General features: G+C 47.5%; 1 protein-coding gene across 2 annotated transcripts in view; it reads right to left on the reverse strand.

The window, feature by feature from the left end:
- Positions 1-23,461, reverse strand: part of ADGB (androglobin) — a 943,967-nt gene that overhangs the window by 4,694 nt on the left and 915,812 nt on the right. The gene's annotated exons all lie outside the window — the stretch shown is intronic.

Below are 23,461 nucleotides of genomic sequence, written 5' to 3' on the forward strand. Positions count from 1 at the left end.
ATCGAAGTTGGACTGTCTGGCTATCAGTATTGGCGACCTGACACTACAAGACAGCTAAGCGTCACGTAAAACTATATACTATAGTGGTTGCCATGCTAAGTATCCTTGTCACTTGGGTCCAACTTTAGAAAAGAGGGCAATGAAACCGAGTTACCTGTTACATAGTGCCCCTTAATTGTTGTTACAAAATAACAGTGCCACCTTATTATTATTCTAATGGTGCCCTCATTATTTATTTTATAGTTAATACTATATATATATATTTATTACAATTGTTCTTAAAAATTAATATTCCCCATAGTTATTTTAATAATATTGACCCCAATAGTGTCCAAGTATTTATTTTAATAATTAATATTGTCCACCTACTCTATCATATAAGTCTCCCACCACTTATTATCCCCAAACATTTTCTGTAGTGTAATTGTATCAGTAATTACTAATTACCTACTTCTTTTCTTGGTCTAATATAATACAGTAAATATAAAAAAAACACAAAAACAAACACATTGAAGCGAGAACAGACCACTCACAAGGTGCAGGGCCGGATTAAGCCTTTGGGGGGCCCGGGCCAGTTAAAACAAGTGGGCCCTAACCTTCATGTCCGCACCACTCCTGGTGTGTGTGTGTGTGTGTGTGTGTGTGTGTGTGTGTGTGTGTGTGTGTGTGTGTGCCTCCTCCCTCTGCATCTATTTAATGATCCCCCTCACCCCCACACCTTATATAATGTATTTACTCATCTTCTTCCTACCCTGATTTTCTCCAACTTCTTTAGTTCAGACTAGTCCAGCCTCCCTCTTGCCGCACCTCGCCTTCATGAGGAATGAGACGTCACGTCTCGTCACCTGGTGTGAAATGCGCAGCTCCGTGTGGAGGAGGATGGGGAGCGAGCGAGCTAGTGGACTGGGTACAGGCAGAAAGGTGCTGCGTCAGTACCAGGGACTGGGAAGATCCTACTTCTCTCCAGGATGCCGCATTGCTTTTAGGAATGCTGCTGGCAGCAGAGCATCACTCTGGTATGCACAGATGGATGGCCAATAACTTTTTTTTAAAAGAGTCTTCTACCCAAAACTAAGCATTTTGGGGGTTAAGTAACAGATGCCACGTAACCAGCGGAATTTCAGTGAGATTGCTGCTAAATGTAAAGCGACAATCAGTTATAAGGCTGAACCAACATTATTTGTTGGTACCCTTCCACAAGAAGAAAAGAAGAACCAATATTTTTCACTGAAATAACTTGAAACTGATAAAAGTAACTGGCATACACCATTGTGTATTTAATATTTACTAGAAATCTTTAAATAATAAAACAAATGAAAATGACCTGGACAACAATTATGGGAACATAAAACCTTTAGAAGCATAAATGGTAATTAAGCAATTTTTGTAGCTTTCAATGAGATTTCTGCACCTGTCAACACGTAGTTTGTCCCACTCTTCCTTTGCAAACTGCTTCAGCTGTTTCAGGTTTGATGGGTACCTTCTCCAGACTACATGTTCCAGCACTTTCCATAGATGTCCGTTAGGATTAAAATCAGGGCTTGTAGAAGACCACTTCAGAATAGTCCAATATTTTGTTCTTATCCATTTTTCTGTGTTTTTTCTTGTGTGTTTTGGGTCATTATTCTGATCCCATGATCTCTGTGAACATAGAGCTGATGTGACTTGTTTTCATTCATCTGTCCAAATGACATTCTCCTAGAAGCCTTGTGTCTATATGCATTTTAGCAAATCCCAGTCTGGCTTTTTTATGCTTTTTTCCTCCTGGGTCTTCTTCCATGAGCTATTGCTTAAAAAGGGTAAGATGGTGCGATCAGACACTGATGTGACTGGATATTGAGTTCAGCTTGTACTGTATTAATGGAAGTTTTCTTTGGTTCTTTTTCTATAATTCTCACTATCCTTCTGTTTAATCTGAGGTCTGGGATCCGCAAGTAGAGGTTAGCTACAGTCTTATAGACTTTAAGCTTCTAAATAATATTTGCAACTGTAGTCACAGGGACACCAAGCTGCTTGGATATGGTATTATAGCCTTTACCTTTAATGTGCTTGTCTATAATTTTCTTTCTGATCTCCTTCGAATTTTGTGGTAGATATTCAGTGTGGCACACTGTATGGGCCTGATTCAGAATAGTATGCAAACTGTTTTTTGTACTAATCAGATGTGTATGTGCAGAATGGGTCCTGCGTGATCGATCACAGTCCTCCCTTGATTGACATGCTGCAGTGTTTGGGGGGTGGCACCCGGGAGAGGGCGTGGCAACCGGTGTCCCCTGTTTTGTAAGCGTGCTGAGCTCAGGGTCTTCGTTGTCAGGCACAAACATCATGGATCTAGCTGACAGGTTCCGATGGTCAGACTGAGAGTAGGCTTCAGGTTATGTAGACTGGCCGAAGGTAGTGACTGTCATGAGCGAAGGTCACAATGGTCGCGATGGTGATCAGATGCTGTGTCTTTGGACACAGCACTTGGAACGCAGATGCTGTCAGGAGGCGTCTATTATATACAGATACCTCCTGCTTTTAGTTGAACCGGATTACACTGCTATGCAAATTAGAATCAGGCCCCAGGATACTTAATACTTAACAGCAGAGTGACTACTGTTCTCCACTTAAATGCGCTGAACGACTGATTAGAAGACGTGCAATGCTAATTAAAGAAAGCAATTACCTCTAAATATCACTATAATCCAACTATGTATTATCTTTTCTAAGAGCTACCAACAAATCTGTCCAGGCAATTGTACAATAACTTTGAAGAGTAAGCAATAATTTATCTCTTTTCAGTTTCTTTGCTTTATTCCATGAAACTGGCACCTATTACCACATTGTTCTGAGTGGATTTCAGTGAGGTATGTGAAATCAGAAAATGTAATTTACCTGTGCTTAATAGGAAGAAAATCTCCTGCATACTGAGAGCATTTTGCAAACTGCTTGCTGCATTGTAAAGAACTACTTCCCTAAGAGGAGCTTATGATTCAACTGAGTGCAAGTAAATTACATTTTCTAATTTAATATTTCTCACCTAATTCCACCCAAAACCAAATTGAAATAATCCTTTGTTGCCTTTCAAGTCTATCTCCCTCCAATTATTTTTATTTTCTATCATACCACCTCAGTCTCTTCTCTCCTCTAACAAAGAATCCTATTCAGTTTCAGGTACTGCTTTGCTAATTGCAATGCTGCGTCACCGCCCCGCGAAAGCTCTCTGCCTGTCAATCAGATCGCATCTCCCTGCCAATGCACTTATAGTGCATTGACACTGGCGCGATATTCGGGGGTATGCGATCGTATCTCAGATGCAATCCAGCCTCAATAAGGCCCAACAAACGGACAGTTTGCCAGGAACGAAACTAGGATTTTTGGCACCCGGGGCAAGGCAATAATTCCCCCCCCCCCCCCCCAATAAATAAATACAGAGATTTATGGTAAGAACTTACTTTGCTAAATCTCTTTCTGCGAGGTACACTGGGTTCCACAGGGATGAGATTGGGGTGTAGAGTTGGATCTTGATCCGAGGCACCAACTGGCTAAAAGCTTTGACTGTTCCCAGGATGCACAGCGCCGCCCCCTCTATAACCCCGCCTCCATGCACAGGAGCTCAGTTTTGTTAACCAGTCCAATGCAGTAGCAGGTAAAAGAGACGACAACTGTTAGTAGCCACATACACCACATTCTCACGACAAGAGAAGGAATTAGCGGCTAATGCCATACAAACCCAAAGAAGCTAAGTGCAATAGGGTGGGCACCCTGTGGAACCCAGCGTACCTTGCAGAAAGATATTTAACAAAGGTAAGTTCTTACCATAAATCTCCATTTCTGCAGCGGGGTACACTGGGGTTCCACAGGGATAACATCGGGGATGTCCTAAAGCAGTTCCTCATGGGAGGGGACGCACTGTAGTGGGTACAAGAACCCAGCGTCCAAAGGAGGCATCCTGGGAGGCGGAAGTATCAAAGGCATAGAACCTTATGAACGTGTTCACTGAGGACCACGTAGCCACCTTGGACAATTGTTCAAGGGTCGCACCATGGCGGGTCGCCCAAGAAGGTCCAACAGACTGAGTACAATGGGCTTTGATGGTAGCAGGAGCTGGAAGGCCAGCCTGTACATAAGCATGTGCAATCACCATTCTAATCCATCTGGCCAGGGTCTGCTTGTTAGCAGGCCAGCCACGCTTATGAAAACCAAAAAAGGCAAAAAGAGAATCAGTTCTCCTAAGGAAAGCAGTTCTCTTCAAATAAATACAGAGAGCCTGTACCACATCCAAAGACCATTCTTTGGAGGACAAACCTGGAGAGGTAAAGGCCGTAACCACAATCTCTTGGTTAAGGTGGAACGATGGGGTGTGGCTTGGCTGGCGGCAGGAGAGGACGTGGTTGTGCAGAGCTCCTGCTTGCAGCACTAATAAAAGTGGAGTTTCTGCCCTCTCCCCAATATAATATTACACCTGGGCATACTCTCCTAACCCTGCTGAGTCCCCCTGTAACACAAGTGTAGAGCTGCGGAGCCAGGGGAAACCTGTGCTGTTCCCTGCGGGTTGGGGCCTACCTTGTTCTCTGGAGCAGGGACCTGGATTTCAGGTTGTGGCCGCCAGAGGCGTCTGTCCGCCGGGAACCGAACCGCCTGCACTGCAGCTCTAATACAAGCCGGGACCCCGCTCCCCGCTCCCTGGTCCTCTCTTCACCTGGCGCCGCCTTCCTGCAGACGGCCGGACGCTGGGGCACTAACTTGAGGTGGCGGCCGGAGCGCTCCTCACCGGCGGGCAGCAGCCATCTTCCCTCCAACCCCGCGATCACCCCGCTGCACGGACAGGCGGCTTATGAGGCGCCGTGGTCACTGGCTGGACTGTGGCCGGCGCCTCCCGCCCCCTGCGGCATCTGGTCCTGAGCTGCGGCGCGGCTGTCGGGCGTGAGTGGAGTCCCCAATACCTTTGGATCTCCCCCCCTCTAGTCTGCAGACCCAGCTGCTTATTCCACTGGAATGGAGGATGTGTGACCCCCCCCCCCCCCCCCTTCTCCTCTATATTGTCCTGCACAGGTTTTGTTCCCCCATCGGGCTAAAGTATTCTTATTCTGTGGCACTATAGTTTGGGCCCATCTCCACCATATCTGCTGTTTCTTACTTTTGATGCTTTGGTGCCCTCCAGTGGTGGAATATAACTATTGCGCTCTTACGTGCAAATTTTCTTAAATTAATGCTGACCGGAGGGGGCGTGGTCTGGCTGTGATCCCGTGGAGATGTGCAGCAGAGGGGCTCCTGCATAATTTGCCCTAAACACAGCTTTCCTACTGCTCCCTCCGACCCCATTGCCTTCCTGAGGTCTGCCTACGGCCATGGGTAGTCTGCAGATCGGCCCCGTGCAGCCGGGCGCCGCTACAAGCCTCCGCGACCACACGGCCTACCTCCCGTCCTGAAGCCGGGGCCTCGAGTTTGGAGGCGGCCCAACGAGGAGCATCAGGCCGCGGCGCAATCACGGCGGGACCCGTGAAGCGACCCGTGGACACCCCACACACTCCCCACACAGCGGAGACCTCCTGCAGACCACCAGGTACTGCACAATGGAGGGGAATCCTCCTAAGGGCCTGGGTTCGCCAGTTTCACTGTACTGATCTCCCTGCATGTCCTCACAGCGGCGGCCATCTTACCTTGCTTCCAGCAGCACATATTCCCTATACAGAGGCAGTGATTCCTCACAGCAGCCCTGCTTGTTCTGCCTTCACCTCAGCTCCCTACCTACACACTTACTGCTGCTTCAGGGCTTTAGCTGCATTTTCTTCTAGCTGCTCTCAGTGGTGCCTGCTGTCTGTGTACATTCTCTGATTGATAAATATATACCTGACTCACAGTCAACTCAGACCTCACCTCTGCAGCATTAATGCCTTGAATTTTGTTTTTGCTCTATGCCATGACCCCCTGAATCACCCGCATACCATGGGGTTTGGTGGCTGATGTCACAGCCTGGGACACTCTTAACGCAGTTGGAACTCTGCAAGATGGATATGGAATGCTGATGATCCACTACTGTGAGTTTCCTCTGTTTCACTATATATTATTATGTAGAACGTCTGCACACGGGGAAAACTAAGAAAGGAGGGCAATCTTCTGTGGCTAAGAAACCCGGTGACAAGTCTCTACAATCTAATCTGTTTCGCTATCTTCAACCGGACTTAGAGAGTGAGGACGCTCGTTCATCATCCTCTGTTTCTGGCTCTCCTGACGACGCTATACAGATGGCGGGAGCCGACTCTACGCCGCTTGACCAGGGACGTGAGGCCGCTATGGCTCCTGTTTTAACCTATCTGCGTTCTCTTCCTACTAAAAAAGATTTGCCCACCAAAAGAGACTTCCTGGATCTGGAACAAAAGATTCGGGACACGGTTAAATCTGACATCTCTGTACTTCAGGCAGATATCTCTCAAATATCCCATCGGGTTTCAGATATGGAAGACCACGTAGATGAAGTCTCCTCATTTCAACGGAAACTCCGTGATACGGTCACACTTCAGGCTCAGGAATTGAAAGCGGTGTGTTGACGCTAGGACGACGTTGACAACAGAGGTCGGCGAAACAACTTGCGCGTCAGGAGACTGCCGGAAGATATACAAGGTCCGGGGATAGTCGATGCCCTCACTAAGATATTTAATGAGATCACAGATGCAAAACCGGACAACACCATATTGTTTGATATTGTTTGATAGGGCTCACAGAGCATTACGGCCGAAAAGGTCTTTCCTCTAAGGCTCTCAGGGACGTCATATGCCGTCTTCACTACTATCACATAAAGGAGGAGATACTTAATAAAGCCCGCAAGTTGGATTGATTGGAATTCAATGATATTGTGATACATATGTTCCCTGATTTGTCATGGTGTACACTCCAACAGTGTAGATCTCTCAAGCCCCTAACAGATGCTTTTAAAGAGAAGGGTATACGATTCCGGTGGGGCTTCCCATTCCCATTTAACATACAAGTCACCTATGAGGGTCGACAGGTCATCCTACACATGCCAGATGAACTGGACAATTTTTGTGCTGCACTGTCTATAAGCAAACCTGTCTTGTCGGACTGGACACAATTGTATCACCGCTTTGACCCTCCGACGCCTCCTGCCCCCCGGCCATCATGGACTCCGGTCAGCAACAGGAAGAGGAGTACGACACGGTCACCTTCGGATCATGGCAAAGCTGGAACCTGATTTATATATATATTTTTTTTTTAGTATAAAGTTACCCGAGACAGCCTAGTTCTGTCCGGTCCTTTGTTGTCTGGTTGAGCCATCTTGGAAGCTCAACGCCATACCTTTGGTCCTCCTCCGCACCAGAGACATTGCTTTAAAGTTTATTTACTTTGTGGTATTGCCCTTTAAAAAATTTGCACCTCCTCTCTCCCGCTATAATTCTTAGATTTGCTGCATTCTATAGCCTTCTTTCAGTTTTTTACTTTCCGATTGTTTACGTAGAGATACCTGTTCCCGTTGCGTTTACTACATTATGGGAAGACTGCTGAAGTACATTACTGAAGTTAGCTGATTCTTTCCTGTGTCTCCTTAGTTATATACTGTTCTGTTCTTGTTCCTGGGTTGTGTTGTCACCACTATGCCCCAGTTAGGTCTGCCACATGCCTGCCTTGGCTCTTAAGTCGTGGATATAACTCCTCTGCGACTTAACGGCGGTGAAATTGTTATTTTACTAGTCGTACTAATGTTGTTGAATAGTCTTAAGTTCTCTGTATTGGATTTTCTTTTTGTGTTCTTCTTTTTCTCGCTCTTTCTCCCTTCCTTTCTCTTGACTTTTCCGCCTTTCACCATAGCAGCCCGATGTGTTCAATGCAACCGTATCCTGTGCCGTCCCCGCATATTCGATAAGTTTATGTTGCCTCTGCTACTTATTGTAGGATATATCCTCTGTCTTTTTAATGCCTTCTGAACTTAGGTTATGTTCCTTCAACGTGAAGGGACTATATATACCCCGAAAAAAGGTCCACCTTATTACAGGAGCTCTGGGCTGAGCGCATAGATATCGCCTTTCTCCAAGAGACCCATTTCAAATGTCAAGCCTCCCCTAAGTTAGGAAATTATTATTATCCGCAGGCATTTTGTAACAACAACCCCCTTACTAAATCTCATGGGGTCGCAATCTTAGTGGCACGTCGGGTCCCGATTACGGATATTTCTCACTTAATTCTGGAAGAAAGTCGGTGCCAGGTTGTTAAATGCACGATATATAATCAGGTTTATACTCTTGTTAATATATACGCTCCTAATCAACGCCAAAGACAGTTTCTTACCAAAATACTGCAACTTTAATTGGTCCTTAGGCCCTGGGATTGATTGTTCTCCTTCACTGACTAAGCGGTTGACACGGGACCACCGTCGAGTGGCCGACTTCTTTGTGAGTTTCAGTTGCTGGACTTATGGAGAATTCAGCACCCGACAGTTAAGGATTACACTTTCACTTTCTTCTCATTTCCTCACACTATGTACTAACGCCCAGACTACTTTTTGGTTGAGCATAGATTTTTGCACTTATTTCCTTCAAGCACCATTGGTCATATTACATGGTCAGATCATGCTCCGGTGTATATCTCTGTTGCTCTTTCTTCAGCCCCCAACACACCATGATCATGGCGGTTTAATAATGCATTGACTCAGGATCCTTGTTTAAAGGCTAAGCTCACCTCTGCCATTTCTGATTATATTGCGACAAATGACACCCCAGATGTTAGTGCAGTCACAATCTGGGAAGCACACAAATGTGTAATTCGAGGTAGATGTATACAGCTTGGCTCTCAACTCAAGAAGGAGCGAATGGCACAGAGACGGCAGCTCCTTGAATGAATAGCGTCTTTGGAGGCCTCGCATCAATCCTCCCTTGATACCGGGGTTTTTCTAGAACTAACTGAAGCCCGTCAAGCCCTTAATAAATTTTTGTGGATAAAACTAAACTAGGAATGACTAAATGTCGCCATAAAGTTTATCTATGGGGGAATAAACCCGGTGCTATGCTTGCTCGGGTGTTAAGGGCCCAAAGACTGCAGTCCTATGTTCACTCTATCCATGGTCCGGGAGGCCGAGCTGCATATACATTGCCTCAGATTGCTCATTCCTTCAAAAATTATTATGACTCTCTCTTTAATCTTAGAAAGGATCAATCTCCTCAAGCCACTTCTGATTTGAAGGTTCTGATAGAGAGATATCTAGCAGAAGTCGATTTTCCTAGACTTCCTGACACAGACCTGGATGCTCTGGATCAACCCTTTGCCATTGAAGAGCTGGAAGGGGCCTTGGCTGCAACACCGGCTGGGAAGAGTCCGGGCCCGGATGGCTTCCCAGTCGGATACTATAAAGCCTTTAAGAAATCCTTATTACCTCTTTTCCTGAAAGCGTGCAACTTTATCTTTGCCGAGAAAGGATTTTCTCTGCAGGCCCTGGAAGCACATATAACTGTGATCCCATAAGAGGGCAAAGACCCCACCCAGTGTTCGAGCTACCAACCTATTTCCCTCCTGAATTGCGATATTAAGCTTTTTGCTAAATTGCTTGCGGGCCATTTAGGTCGCATTCTCCCGTCGGTGGTTCATGGGGACCAGGTGGGATTTATACTAGGACGGGAGGCTAAAGATAACACTTCCAAAGTTATAGATCTTATTCACCTTGCTCAGGGTAGATCCTCCCATATGGTCCTCCTGTCCACTGACGCGGAGAAGGCCTTCGATAGGATAGACTGGCAATTCATGGAGGATCTTCTTGAGCACATGGGTTTGGGTACGACTGCTTCGTCGTATATTAACCCTTTATAAGCTACCATCAGCTAGGGTCCGCGTGAACGGTGCCCTTTCCGACCCGTTTCTGATACGAAACGGAACAAGACAAGGCTGCCCCCTGTCCCCGCTTATATTCGTTCTCTGTATGGAGACATTGGCGAGATCTATTCGGGCCAATCCGAATATTCACGGGGTATGGGCTGGAAATCAAGAGCATAAACTGGCACTATATGCGGACAACCTTTTGGCTACTTTGACAGACCCAGTGACTTCCCTTCCAGCTCTTATGCAAGAATTCAATAGGTTTAACTTACTTTCAAATTTCAAGGTAAACTTTACTAAGTCTGTTGCCTTGAATATTTCAACGCCCATATGAGTACTTGAAGGCATTCGAGACTCGTTCCCGTTCCAGTGGCACCCTACTCAGCTAAAGTATTTGGGAGTTCTATTGACTAAAGACCTCACTGATTTATATTGTGTAAATTTTCTCCCTTTACTGCATAAGATTACTGCAGATCTTAATAAATGGTCTGCACTCCACCTTACTTGGCTGGGTAGGATTAACACGGTAAAGATGACAATTCTACCTAAAGTTTTGTATCTACTGCAAACTTTGCCTATAACAGTACCTACTCACTTCTTTACTACTTTGCAGTCGTCCGTTGGTCGTTTTGTTTGAGGACGACGAGGGCACCGACTCTCTCAATTCACACTGACCCGCACTCCTAAGGAAGGTGGTCTACAATTACCTCATTTTATTAGCTATTATAATGCTGTACATTTGTCCAGAATTATCGAAATGTCCAGACTCCCCTACACTAAGCAATGGCCACTAATAGCTGAAACAGCTGTGGGCACTCCCTCATTTGTTCTCCCCTGGCTTAAAAAACACCCACGTACAAAACATCCCACCCTTGACCCAACCCTTAAGCTGTGGAAGAAATTTAGACACTTAGACTTTTAGCCCGAGCCCCTCCTTGCCAACACCATTATTATTTAACCCAGACCTACCTGCAAATCCCCTCTCCTTGTCTCCCTCATCAGTGTGGGCTAATGTCGGCATATCTCGCCTGAGTCACCTGATTGGTTCGGCTGGATTCCATCCCTTTGCAGACTTGCAACAATCTTTTGGTCTACCCCCTAACTCTTTTTGGGCTTACCTACAAATTTGGCATTATGTCACTGCAATACCGATTCGCTCGGTTGGATGGAGCCCGACGATTTTTGAATCATTGTGTCTCTCCAAGAACTTGCCACGACACCTGATATCTTTATTGTACAGACAATGTCTTGCGAGCACTCCCACTCGACCTATGACGTTCTTTACGGCTTGGCATGAGGAGTTGGGTTAGGAGTTGACCACTGATCAATGGTCTCGCATTTTTCAATACACATTTGCTAGTTCACCCTCACTCCAAGTACTGGAGACACAGTATAAAGTGGTCTCGAGATGGTATAGATGTCCAGATCGGATTCACCAAATGTTTTCGAGTGTCTCTGAGCTCTGCTGGAGGTGTGACCGGTCTCGTGGCACTCCTTACCACATTTGGTGGTGGTGTCCGGGATTGGCTTCCTTATAGCAACAGGTTCATTCTATCACTAGTCGTATCACGGGACTCCCGTTACCGGAGACTCCTGAGTTCTGGTTACTTAACTTGATAGATCTCCCCCTATCTCAGTTTCAAAACTATTGCAACATTTAATGAATGCTGCTAGGGCTACCATTCCGTGCTTCTGGAGATCTCAGGTATAACCTCCTATTGCCAAATGGTTTCAAAGAATCGATTACTATATGGCAATGGAAGACCTGACGTCTTCTTCCGAGCGGTCCACATCTCGATTCGCAGCTATCTGGTTTGATTGGCTGGAATTTAAGGGAACGCCAGAATACAAGACTTATTTGCTACTCTCTCCCCCTACGACATCTTAGGGTTGTGATGGTGATGGCGGTTCTTCCTTCACTCTCTTTTTTCTTTCCCTCTCTGTTTCTTCTTTCTGTTTCTTCTACGTTTTATTTTTCTTGTTAATAATATGTGATGACAATGCAGATTAATGTCTTAAATTAAGTGGACTAAAGATAACATACAATGATTTTTTTTTTATATATATATTTTTGGTCTACGATTGATTTGACAGCTCCTGTTACAATACTTCTTGTGTTGCATGCTATACCTTTGAGCTGTATATTGTTCTCTCTGTTAATAAAACACAATTTGCATAAAAAAAGGTGGAACGATGACACCACCTTAGGTAGATAACCAGGGCGAGTTCTAAGAACCGCCTGGTCACGGTGAAGAATCAGAAAATGTGACCAACAGGACAAGGCACCCAAGTCTGAAACCCATCTAGCAGAGGCAATAGCCAGCAGAAACAAGACCTTCAGAGTAAGCCACTTAAGGTCCACAGACTCAAGAGGTTCAAATGGAGACTCTTGTAAGGCATCCAGAACAACCGAAAAATCCCAAGGAGCCACAGGCGGGACATAGGGAGGTTGAATCCGTAACACACCCTGAGTGAATGTATAAACATCAGGCAGAGTTGGAATTTTTCTCTGAAACCAAATCGACAAGGCAGAAATATGCACCTTGAGGGTGGCCAGATGAAGACCTAAGTCCAGGCCCTGTTGCAGGAAGGTCAAACGTTTGGCAGTACTGAACTTGTATATGTCATAATTATTAGTCGCACACCAGGCGAAGTAAGAATTCCAGAGCCTATGATAAATCCGAGCAGACGCTGGCTTAAGGGCCTTCAACATAGTTTGAATTACTGCCTCAGGAAACCCTTTGGCCCTCAGGACGGAAGCTTAAAGAGCCACGCCGTCAAAGCCAGCCGGGCCAAATCCTGGTAGACACAAAGGCCCTGAACTAGGATGTCTGGGCGCTGCGGAATCAGAAGAAGACGCTCTTTCGAGAGACCCTGCAGGTCTGAGAACCAATGCTGTCTGGGCCACGCTGGAGCAATTAGAAGTAGCATTCCTCCTTCTTGCTTGAACTTCCTTATCACCCTGGGCAGAAGTGGCACCGGAGGGAACACATACGGCAGACAAAAGTACCATGGAATTGCCAGTGCGTCCACGAATGCTGCTTGAGGATCCTTTGTCCTTACTCCTAAGACCAGAACCTTGTGATTGTGTCGAGACGCCATCAGCTCTAAATCTGGAAGGCCCCACTTGTCCACTAGGAGTTGAAAGACTTCTGGATGAAGACTCAACTCTCCGGCGTGTACGTCCTGATGACTGAGGAAGTCCGCATCCCAGTTCAGGACCCCTGAAATGTACACTGCCGATATGGCTGGCAGATGGCGTTCTGCCCATAGAATAATCTTTGACACTTCCATCATTGCCATGCAGCTTCGAGTGCCACCCTGATGATTTATGTACGCCACCGTGGTGGTGTTGTCTGACTGTACTTGAACAGGCCTGTTCTGTACCAGAGGCAGGGCTAGTGTCAATGAATTGAACACCGCCCGCAATTCCAGAATGTTTATTGGGAGGAGAGATTCCTGAAGAGAGTGTTGCTCCAATACCACGCCCCAACCCCACAGACTGGCATCCATCGTTAAAAGGACCCAGTTGGAGATCCAGAAGAGACGACCCCTGCTCAGTTGCTGGCCCAGTAGCCACCAGTCCAGTGACAAGCGGACCTCCGGAGTCAAAGAGATCATTTGAGTTCTGATCCGGTGAGGTAGGCCGTCTGACTTGGAGAGTATTAACCTCTACAGAGGGCGCAAAAGAAATTGAGTGTTCTCTACCATGTCGAAAGCAGACACCATGAGGCCTAGTACTTGCATCGCCGGGTGTATCGACACAAGTGAGCGAGAGAGGAAGCATCTTATATTGTCCTGAAGTTTCAGGACCTTCTCCTGAGACAATAACAACCGCTGCTTGTGGGTGTCCAATAGCGCTCCCAGGTGCACCATGCTCTGAGCAGGGACCAGGGAAGACTTCTTCCAGTTGATGAGCCGCCCGTGGACTTGCAGGAATTGAACCGTCAGCTCCAGATGATGAAGGAGAACCTTCGGAGAGTTCGCCAGGATCAACAAGTTGTCCAGATATGGCAGGATCCTAATACCCTGACGGCGGAGTAGACCCGTCATGACCGCCATGACCTTGGTGAAGATCCGTGGAGCCATGGTCAGACCAAAAGGTAAGGCCTGGAATTGAAAATGTGGGTTGCCAATAGCAAGCCGCAGGTATTGCTGATTTGATGCTGCAATAGGTATATGCAGGTAAGCATCCTGAATGTCCAGGGATACCATATAGTCCTTGGGCTCCAAAGCCAGAAGATTAGAGCGAAGAGTTTCCATACGGAATTTGGAAACTCTCACAAATTTGTTCAAAGACTTGAGGTTGAGAATGGGTCGGGAAGAACCATTCGGCTTTGGAACTAGGAACAGCGTTGAATAGTACCCCCTGCCTCTCTGAGTTAGAGGCACCGGCACTATCACTCCCGTGTCCAGGAGGGATTGTACCACCAGATGGAGAGTTTTTGCCTTTACCGTGTCCGAAGGGACGTTTGTTGAGCAAAACTGGCGAGGAGGACCTTTCTTGAAAGAGATGGCGTATCCGTGAGAGACGACTTCCCTTACCCAGGCGTCCAAAGTGGTCTGTAACCATACCTGAGCAAACCGTAGAAGTCTGCCTCCCACCCTGGGATCCCCCAGATGGAGGCCCGCCCCATCATGCAGCAGGCTTTTCTGTTTTGGAAGCAGGCTGACCGGCAGCCCAGGCACGTTTAGTTTTGGGCTTAGTGGATTTGGAAGTGCAAGCCTGTTTCGGGTACGCCTGACCCTTTGCTTTACTTGGAGGTCGAAAGGAACGAAAGGAAGTACTCTTAGTCTTTGGAGCTGAAGGAGTAGTACTAGGTAGACATGCAGTCTTAGCAGATGCTAAGATGCAACCAGAGGATCCGGCGAGCCAGAATATACATAGTAGACGCTTTGGCCGCCAGGATACCTGCATCAGATGCTGCCTCCTGTATATAATGAGAAGCTGTAATAATGTATGAAAGACACTTTCTAGCATTTTCAGGAAAATTAGACGGTAGTTCCGATTCAACTTCCTGAACCCTGGCCTCTATGGCTTTAGCAGCCCAAGAGGCTGCAATAGTAGGCCTATGCACAGGTCCTGCAAGAGTGTCAATAGATTTTTCAAGCAACTCTACACTTGTTTATCCGTCGGTTCTATCAAAGAGGTGACGGTAGTGACAGGCAGAGCAGATGACACCACCAGACGCACGACTTGTGAGTCCACCGGCGGCGGTGTTTCCCAATTTTTACTTAACTCTGCAGCGAGAGGATAACGAGCTAGCATCTTCTTAGACAGGGAGAATTTCTTTCCTAGATATTCCCAGGATTCCTGACGTATGTCAACTAAGTGGTCAGAATGAGGTAAAACTAATTTAGTAACCTTCTGATGCTTAAACTTGTCTGGTTTCTAAGAGGTAGCTGTGGGTTCTTCGTCATCATCAATTTAAAGAATCAGCCTGATAGCCTCCAAAAGGTCAGGAACATCTACCTGTGTAGTAGACTCCCCATCAGAAGCATCTGCATCAGTGTCTGAGGGGTCAGTATATATGCCATCTTCATCAGATGAAGTATCTGAAACATGAGTGGATTTTGAGGAAGTTATGGCCGTTTTGACGACCCCTTGGTCTTAGGCGGGCGAGGGTAAGAATTTTGCTTGGCCAAAGACTGATTTAATTGCTGTAACTGAGAGGACAGAGTATCTGCCCATGGCGGAATAACAGCAGGGACAATATGTGGCTGTAATGGCACAGGACGTCCCATGGGGGGCGCAAGTCTAGTTACAAGCGTTGTCAGTAAATTAGAAAATGTAGCCCACGGCAGGTCATGAGTTGCCCCTGTTGCTGTAGACTGGCTAGGGGGTATGAACCCCCCTGTACATGAACCCTCAGCTGCAATATTTTCCTCAGAGACATCTATGGCATTAGCACTGCAGGGTGCAGGATTAGCCATAGAATTATCACCCTGTGTAGCTGACATGATATGAAAGTGTAACCGTAGGGCGAAATAGTACAATATAAGCAGACAAAGTACCTTACAAAAATCACCCTGTACAGTGTGATTGCAAGCAGAGCACACACAGAGAATTTAAGAGGTGACTGTAAAATACAGAGAAAAATACCAGAGGAGTATATCCCGTGAAACACTATATTTTATGAAAACACTGAAGCACTTAGCCCCCCTCAGGGTACAGAATATAGGGATAGCAGTATATGTGAGATACACAGAATGGACATCACACATCAGCTATTGGCACACACACAGTCACATGTACAATGCAGAAATGATCACAAATAACAATAAAACTACACTGGACAAGCAATACTAAGTAACTGCACTACAAAGTAAAGCTATGTATAAAATAAGATTTTACTTACCGATAAATCTATTTCTCGTAGTCCGTAGTGGATGCTGGGACTCCGTAAGGACCATGGGGAATAGCGGCTCCGCAGGAGACAGGGCACAAAATAAAAGCTTGAGATATCAGGTGGTGTGCACTGGCTCCTCCCCCTATGACCCTCCTCCAAGCCAGTTAGGATACTGTGCCCGGACGAGCGTACATAATAAGGAAGGATATTGAATCCCGGGTAAGACTCATACCAGCCACACCAATCACACCGTACAACTCGTGATCTGAACCCAGTTAACAGTATGATAAATTTAAAGGAGCCTCTGAAAGGATGGCTCAACAATAATAACCCGAATTTTTTGTAACAATAACTATATACAAGTATTGCAGACAATCCGCACTAGGGATGGGCGCCCAGCATCCACTACGGACTACGAGAAATAGATTTATCGGTAAGTAAAATCTTATTTTCTCTAACGTCCTAAGTGGATGCTGGGACTCCGTAAGGACCATGGGGATTATACCAAAGCTCCCAAACGGGCGGGAGAGTGCGGATGACTCTGCAGCACCGAATGAGAGAACTCCAGGTCCTCCTCAGCCAGGGTATCAAATTTGTAGAATTTAGCAAACGTGTTTGCCCCTGACCAAGTAGCTGCTCGGCAAAGTTGTAAAGCCGAGACCCCTCGGGCAGCCGCCCAAGATGAGCCCACTTTCCTTGTGGAATGGGCTTTTACTGATTTTGGCTGTGGCAATCCTGCCACGGAATGTGCAAGCTGAATTGTACTACAAATCCAACGAGCAATCGTCTGCTTTGAAGCAGGAGCACCCAGCTTGTTGGGTGCATACAGGATAAACAGCGAGTCAGTTTTCCTGACTCCAGCCGTCCTGGAAACATATATTTTCAAGGCCCTGACAACGTCCAGCAACTTAGAGTCCTCTAAGTCCCTAGTAGCCGCAGGTACCACAATAGGTTGGTTCATGTGAAATGCAGAAACCACCTTAGGTAGAAATTGAGGACGAGTCCTCAATTCCGCCCTGTCAGAATGAAAATTTAGGTAAGGGCTTTTACATGATAAAGCCGCCAATTCTGACACACGCCTAGCTGAAGCCAAGGCCAACAGCATCGACACCTTCCACGTGAGATATTTTAAATCTACCGTAGACAATGGTTCAAACCAGTGTGATTTTAGAAATCTCAACACAACATTGAGATCCCAAGGTGCCACTGGAGGCACAAAAGGAGGCTGTATGTGCAGCACCCCTTTCACAAATGTCTGAACTTCAGGTACTGAAGCCAGTTCTTTCTGGAAGAATATCGACAGGGCCGAAATTTGAACCTTAATGGACCCTAATTTTAGGCCCATAGACAGTCCTGTTTGCAGGAAATGCAAGAAACGACCCAGTTGAAATTCCTGTGTAGGGGCCTTCTTGGCCTCACACCACGCAACATATTTACGCCAAATGCGGTGATAATGTTTTGCGGTTACTTCCTTTCTGGCTTTTACCAGAGTAGGGATGACTTCTTCTGGAATGCCCTTGTCCTTCAGGATCCGGCGTTCAACCGCCATGCCGTCAAACGCAGCCGCGGTAAGTCTTGGAACAGACAAGGCCCCTGCAGTAGCAGGTCCTGTCTTAGAGGTAGAGGCCACGGTTCGTCCGTGAGCATCTCTTGAAGTTCCGGGTACCAAGACCTTCTTGGCCAATCCGGAACCACGAGTATAGTTCTTACTCCTCTCCTTCTTATGATTCTCAATACTTTCGGTATGAGGGGCAGAGGAGGGAATACATACACTGACTGGTACACCCACGGCGTTACCAGAGCGTCCACTGCTATTGCCTGAGGGTCCCTTGACCTGGCGCAATATCTGTCCATTTTTTTGTTTAGACGTGACGCCATCATGTCCACCTTTGGTCTTTCCCAACGGTTTACAATTTGGTGGAAGACTTCTGGGTGAAGTCCCCACTCTCCCGGGTGAAGGTCGTGTCTGCTGAGGAAGTCTGCTTCCCAGTTGTCCACTCCCGGAATGAACACTGCTGACAGTGCTATCACATGATTTTCCGCCCAGCGAAGAATCCTTGCAGTTTCTGCCATTGCCCTCCTGCTTCTCGTGCCGCCCTGTCTGTTTATGTGGGCGACTGACGTGATGTTGTCCGACTGGATCAACACCGCCTGACCCTGAAGCAGAGGTTTTGCTTGAATTAAGGCATTGTAAATGGCCCTTAGTTCTAGAATGTTTATATGAAGAGATGTTTCCATGCTTGACCACAAGCCCTGGAAATTCCTTCCCTGTGTGACTGCTCCCCAGCCTCTCAGGCTGGCATCCGTGGTTACCAGGATCCAATCCTGAATGCCAAATCTGCGGCCCTCTAGTAGATGAGCCCTCTGAAGCCACCACAGGAGAGACACCCTTGTCCTTGGCGACAGGGTTATCCGTTGATGCATCTGAAGATGCGATCCGGACCATTTTCCCAGTAGATCCCACTGAAAAGTTCTTGCATGGAATCTTCCGAATGGAATCGCTTCGTAAGAAGCCACCATTTTTCCCAGGACCCTTGTGCACTGATGCACTGAGACCTGTCCTGGTTTTAGGAGGTTCCTGACTAGCTCGGATAACTCCCTGGCCTTCTCCTCCGGGAGAAACACCTTCTTCTGGACTGTGTCCAGAATCATTCCTAAGAACAGTAGACGTGTCGTTGGAATCAGCTGCGATTTTGGAATATTTAGAATCCATCCGTGCTGACTTAGCACTACCTGAGATAGTGCCACTCCGACTTCTAACTGTTCCTTGGTTCTTGCCCTTATCAGGAGATCGTCCAAGTAAGGGATAATTAAGATGCCTTTTCTTCGTAGAAGAATCATCATTTCGGCCATTACCTTGGTAAAGACCCGAGGCGCCGTGGACAATCCAAACGGCAGCGTCTGAAACTGATAATGACAGTTTTGTACTACAAACCTGAGGTACCCTTGGTGAGAAGGATATATTGGGACGTGGAGATAAGCATCCTTGATGTCCAGCGACACCATATAGTCCCCCTCTTCCAGGTTCGCTATCACCGCTCTGAGTGACTCCATCTTGAATTTGAACCTTTTTATGTAAGTGTTCAAAGATTTTAGATTTAATATTGGTCTCACCGAGCCGTCCGGCTTCGGTACCACAAATAGTGTGGAATAATACCCCTTCCCCTGTTGTAAGAGGGGTACCTTGATTATCACCTGCTGGGAGTACAGCTTGTGAATGGCTTCCAGAACTGCCTCCCTGTCGGAGGGAGACTTTGGTAAAGCAGACTTCAGGAACCGATGAGGAGGAAACGCCTCGAATTCCAGTTTGTACCCCTGTGATACTACCTGTAGAATCCAGGGATCCACTTGCGAGTGAGCCCACTGCGCGTTGAAATACTTGAGACGGGCCCCCACTGATGTGAAGTAACCTGGGGTAAAAAGGTGGATTTTCCAGCCGTTGCCGTGGCCACCAGGTCTGTTAGACCAGCCCCAAATAACTCCTCCCCCTTATACGGCAATACTTCCATGTGCCGTTTGGAATCTGCGTCCCCTGACCACTGTCTGGTCCATAATGCTCTTCTGGCAGAGATGGACATTGCGCTTACTCTTGATGCCAGGGTACAAATATCCCTCTGCGCATCACGCATATATAGCAATGCATCCTTTAAATGTTCTATAGTTAACAGAATATTGTCCCTATCCAGGGTATCAATATTCTCAGTCAGGGAATCCGCCCATGCGACTCCAGCACTGCACATCCAGGCTGATGCGATTGCTGGTCGCAGTATAACACCAGTATGTGTGTATATACTTTTCAGGATATTTTCCAGCCTCCTATCAGCTGGTTCTTTGAGGGTGGCCGTATCAGGGGACGGTAACGCTACTTGTTTAGATAAACGTGTGAGCGCCTTATCTACCCTAGGGGGTGTTTCCCACCGTGCCCTAACCTCTGGCGGGAAAGGGTATAGTGCTAATAACTTATTAGAAATTAGCTGTTTTTTATCGGGGGAAACCCACGCTTTATCACACACCTCATTTATTTCCTCAGACTCAGGAAAAACTATTGGCAGTTTTTTCACACCCCACATAATACCCGCCTTTGAGGTATTTGTAGTGTCAGAAAGGTTCAATGCCTCTTTCATTGTCGTGATCATGTAACGTGTGGCCCTACTGGACATTACGTTTGTCTCGTCACGGTCGACACTAGATTCAGTATCTGGATCTGGATCCGTGTCGACCCACTGAGGTAGCGGCCGTTTTAGGGCCCCTGAGGGTGTCTGAGACGCCTGAACAGGCACTAATTGATTTGCCGGCTTTCTCATGTCGTCAACAGTTTTTTGTAAATTGCTGACATTATCACTTAATTGCTTAAACACAATCATCCAGTCAGGTGTCGACTCCCTAGGGGGTGACATCACTAACACAGGCAACTGCTCCGCCTCCACCTCATTTTCCTCCTCATACATGTCGACACACGCGTACCGACACACAGCACACACACCGGGAATGCACTGATAGAGGACAGGACCCCACTTAGCCCTTTGGAGAGACAGAGGGAGAGTCTGCCAGCACACACCCAGCGCTATATATATACAGGGATAACCTTATATAAGTGTTAATCCCTTATAGCTGCTGTTAATCTAGTTATTTGCTGCCAAAATGCCCCCCCTTCTCTTTTTTACCCTGAATCAGATGCAGTACTGCAGGGGAGAATCAGGGAGCCGTCCTTCCAGCGGAGCTGTGAGGGAATAATGGCGCCAGTGTGCTGAGGAGATAGGCCCCGCCCCTTCACGACGTCCTTAACTCCCGCTTTTTTGTGTAAAATGGCAGGGGGAAAAATACATCCATATAGCCCTGGAGCTATATGTGATGTATTCCTTTTGCCAGCTAAGGTATATGTGTGTTATATTGCGTCTCAGGGCGCTCCCCCCCAGCGCCCTGCACCCTCAGTGACCGGAGTGTGAAGTGTGCTGAGAGCAATGGCGCACAGCTGCGGTGCTGTGCGCTACCTTAGTCTTGAAGACAGGATGTCTTCTGCCACCGCTTTCACCGGACCTTCGTCTCTTCTGGCTCTGTAAGGGGGACGGCGGCGCGGCTCCGGTGACCCATCCAGGCTGAACCTGTGATCGTCCCTCTGGAGCTAACGTCCAGTAGCCTAAGAAGCCCAATCCACTCTGCACTCAGGTGAGTTCGCTTCTTCTCCCCTTAGTCCCACGATGCAGTGAGCCTGTTGCCAGCAGGACTCACTGAAAATAAAAAAACCTAACTAAACTTTTATTCTAAGCAGCTCTGGAGAGCTACCTAGTTTGCACCCTTCTCGGCCGGGCACAAAAATCTAACTGGCTTGGAGGAGGGTCATAGGGGGAGGAGCCAGTGCACACCACCTGATATCTCAAGCTTTTATTTTGTGCCCTGTCTCCTGCGGAGCCGCTATTCCCCATGGTCCTTACGGAGTCCCAGCATCCACTTAGGACGTTAGAGAAATATAGATATAACAATGCACAGTAAAGACTGGATATATATAACAGGGTACTTGTACTAAATAACCCTGAATGTATGCACTTGTTCTTAACTAACACTGTCTAAAGACATGTAGAATACTTAAGTGTCCTGTAAATGCACAGCGCTGATGATGCAGGCGGCTTTACAGAGGAGACATTGCCCAGCAGTCCCAATGTCAGCTCAGCATGTGTGTAATGGCGCCCAAATGCTGACAGGGAGTGAGGGAGGCAGAGACAAGCAGCTCCAGGGCGGGAACATTAGCAGTAAATGGTGCCTGGGGCTGGGGGAGGGCTACAGGTCAGAGTAAAGGTCAGAGCCTTATCCCCTTGCTGGACTTCACCACCGGGTATTGCAGGCCTTAGTAAAATGGATTATGAGCTAATCTGACCTGTGCCCTTGCCCTAGTGGTCTAGTGGGGTCCCTGTACGGCCACAGTCTCCACGCCAGCGCGCGCGGTCCATCTCCTAAAGACCGCGCCGGATTGCGATTTCTAGCGGGTCCCGCCCGGGGGACCCTCTTACCTCCTCCCTTGATGCGGCCACGTGATCCCGGAGAACTGCGGCAGGTGTGTGCCCTAGGTCAAGAACCAGAGCCCTCCACTATAAGTACCTGGCAACCACGGCGTGGGAGTATACAGCGCCGCCGGGGGAGGTGAGGGAGCCGCAGCATGATATGTCATAATGACATATAGCACTTCTAGGTGTCTATGCTGCAGCCCTTGAAGTCTTCTATCTTCATAAAAGCTCTTTTCAGGGCTGCTCAGCCTGTTAGCTGCCTGCACTGGAGGCACCAACTTACAAACTGAGCTCCTGCGCACAGAGGCGCGGTTATAGAGGAGGCGGAGCTATGCATCCTGGGAACAGTCAAAGCTTTTAGCCCGATGTTATCCCTGTGGAACCCCAGTGTACCCCGCTGCAGAAAAATAAATAAATAAAAATTAAAGGTTAAAAAAAAATACAACTACGCCATGGAGTAGTGCAACCTTATTCCCATTACAGTGTACAGTAGTACAGAGGAAAGAGAGGAAGAGAGAGGAGAGGGAGATGGGAGAGAGGTGCAATGGAGAGACAGATAGGAGATAGAGAGAGGGGAGAGAGATTGGTGAGGGAGGGGTGTGGTATGGCTGACCGGCAGACAGGAGCCCGCCGGTAAGCATACCGACGCCAGGATCCTGGTGGGGAGTGGCGAGTGCAGCAAACACCTTGCGGGCTCGGTGGTGACCTGCGGTCGCCACGTGTTCTATTCCCACTCTATGGGTGTCGTGGACACACGAGTGGAAATAGTCCCTGTTGGTCAGCATGCCGACCATCGGGATAGTGAGGGGGCGGAATGTTGGCAGAGATCACGTGACCATCGGTCTCCCGACCGCTGATCACATGAATACTACCCTGAGGGAGAGAGAAGGGACAGAGAGGAGACAGAGGAGAGAGATGGGGGAGAGAGAGGTTAGAGAGGAGGGAGAGAGTGGTTAGGGAGAGATGGGAGAGAGAGAGAAATAGAAAGAGAGGAGAGAGATAGGTGAGGGAGAGAGTAGAGGGAATGCAGAGAGAGATAATAGAGAGAGGAGAGATAGATGGGAGTTAGAGAGAGAAGGGAGAGGGAGGTATGGGGGAGAGAGAAAGAGAGAGAGAGAGGAGAGAGCAATAGGAGAGAGATGGGGGAAGAGATGGGAGAGAGAGAGGGGTGAGAGAGAGGCGTGAGAGACGGGTGGCATGCACTCCTACATAACCCTGCAATAAGGTGTGTGGTGCCAGGCAGATATAGGGGGATATTCCACACACAGCTCTCCCCCCCCCAGCACATTTTAACATTTTATCCATGAC

The sequence above is a fragment of the Pseudophryne corroboree genome, chromosome 4 (genome assembly GCF_028390025.1).
Source record: "Pseudophryne corroboree isolate aPseCor3 chromosome 4, aPseCor3.hap2, whole genome shotgun sequence".
NCBI classification, from domain to species: domain Eukaryota; kingdom Metazoa; phylum Chordata; class Amphibia; order Anura; family Myobatrachidae; genus Pseudophryne; species Pseudophryne corroboree.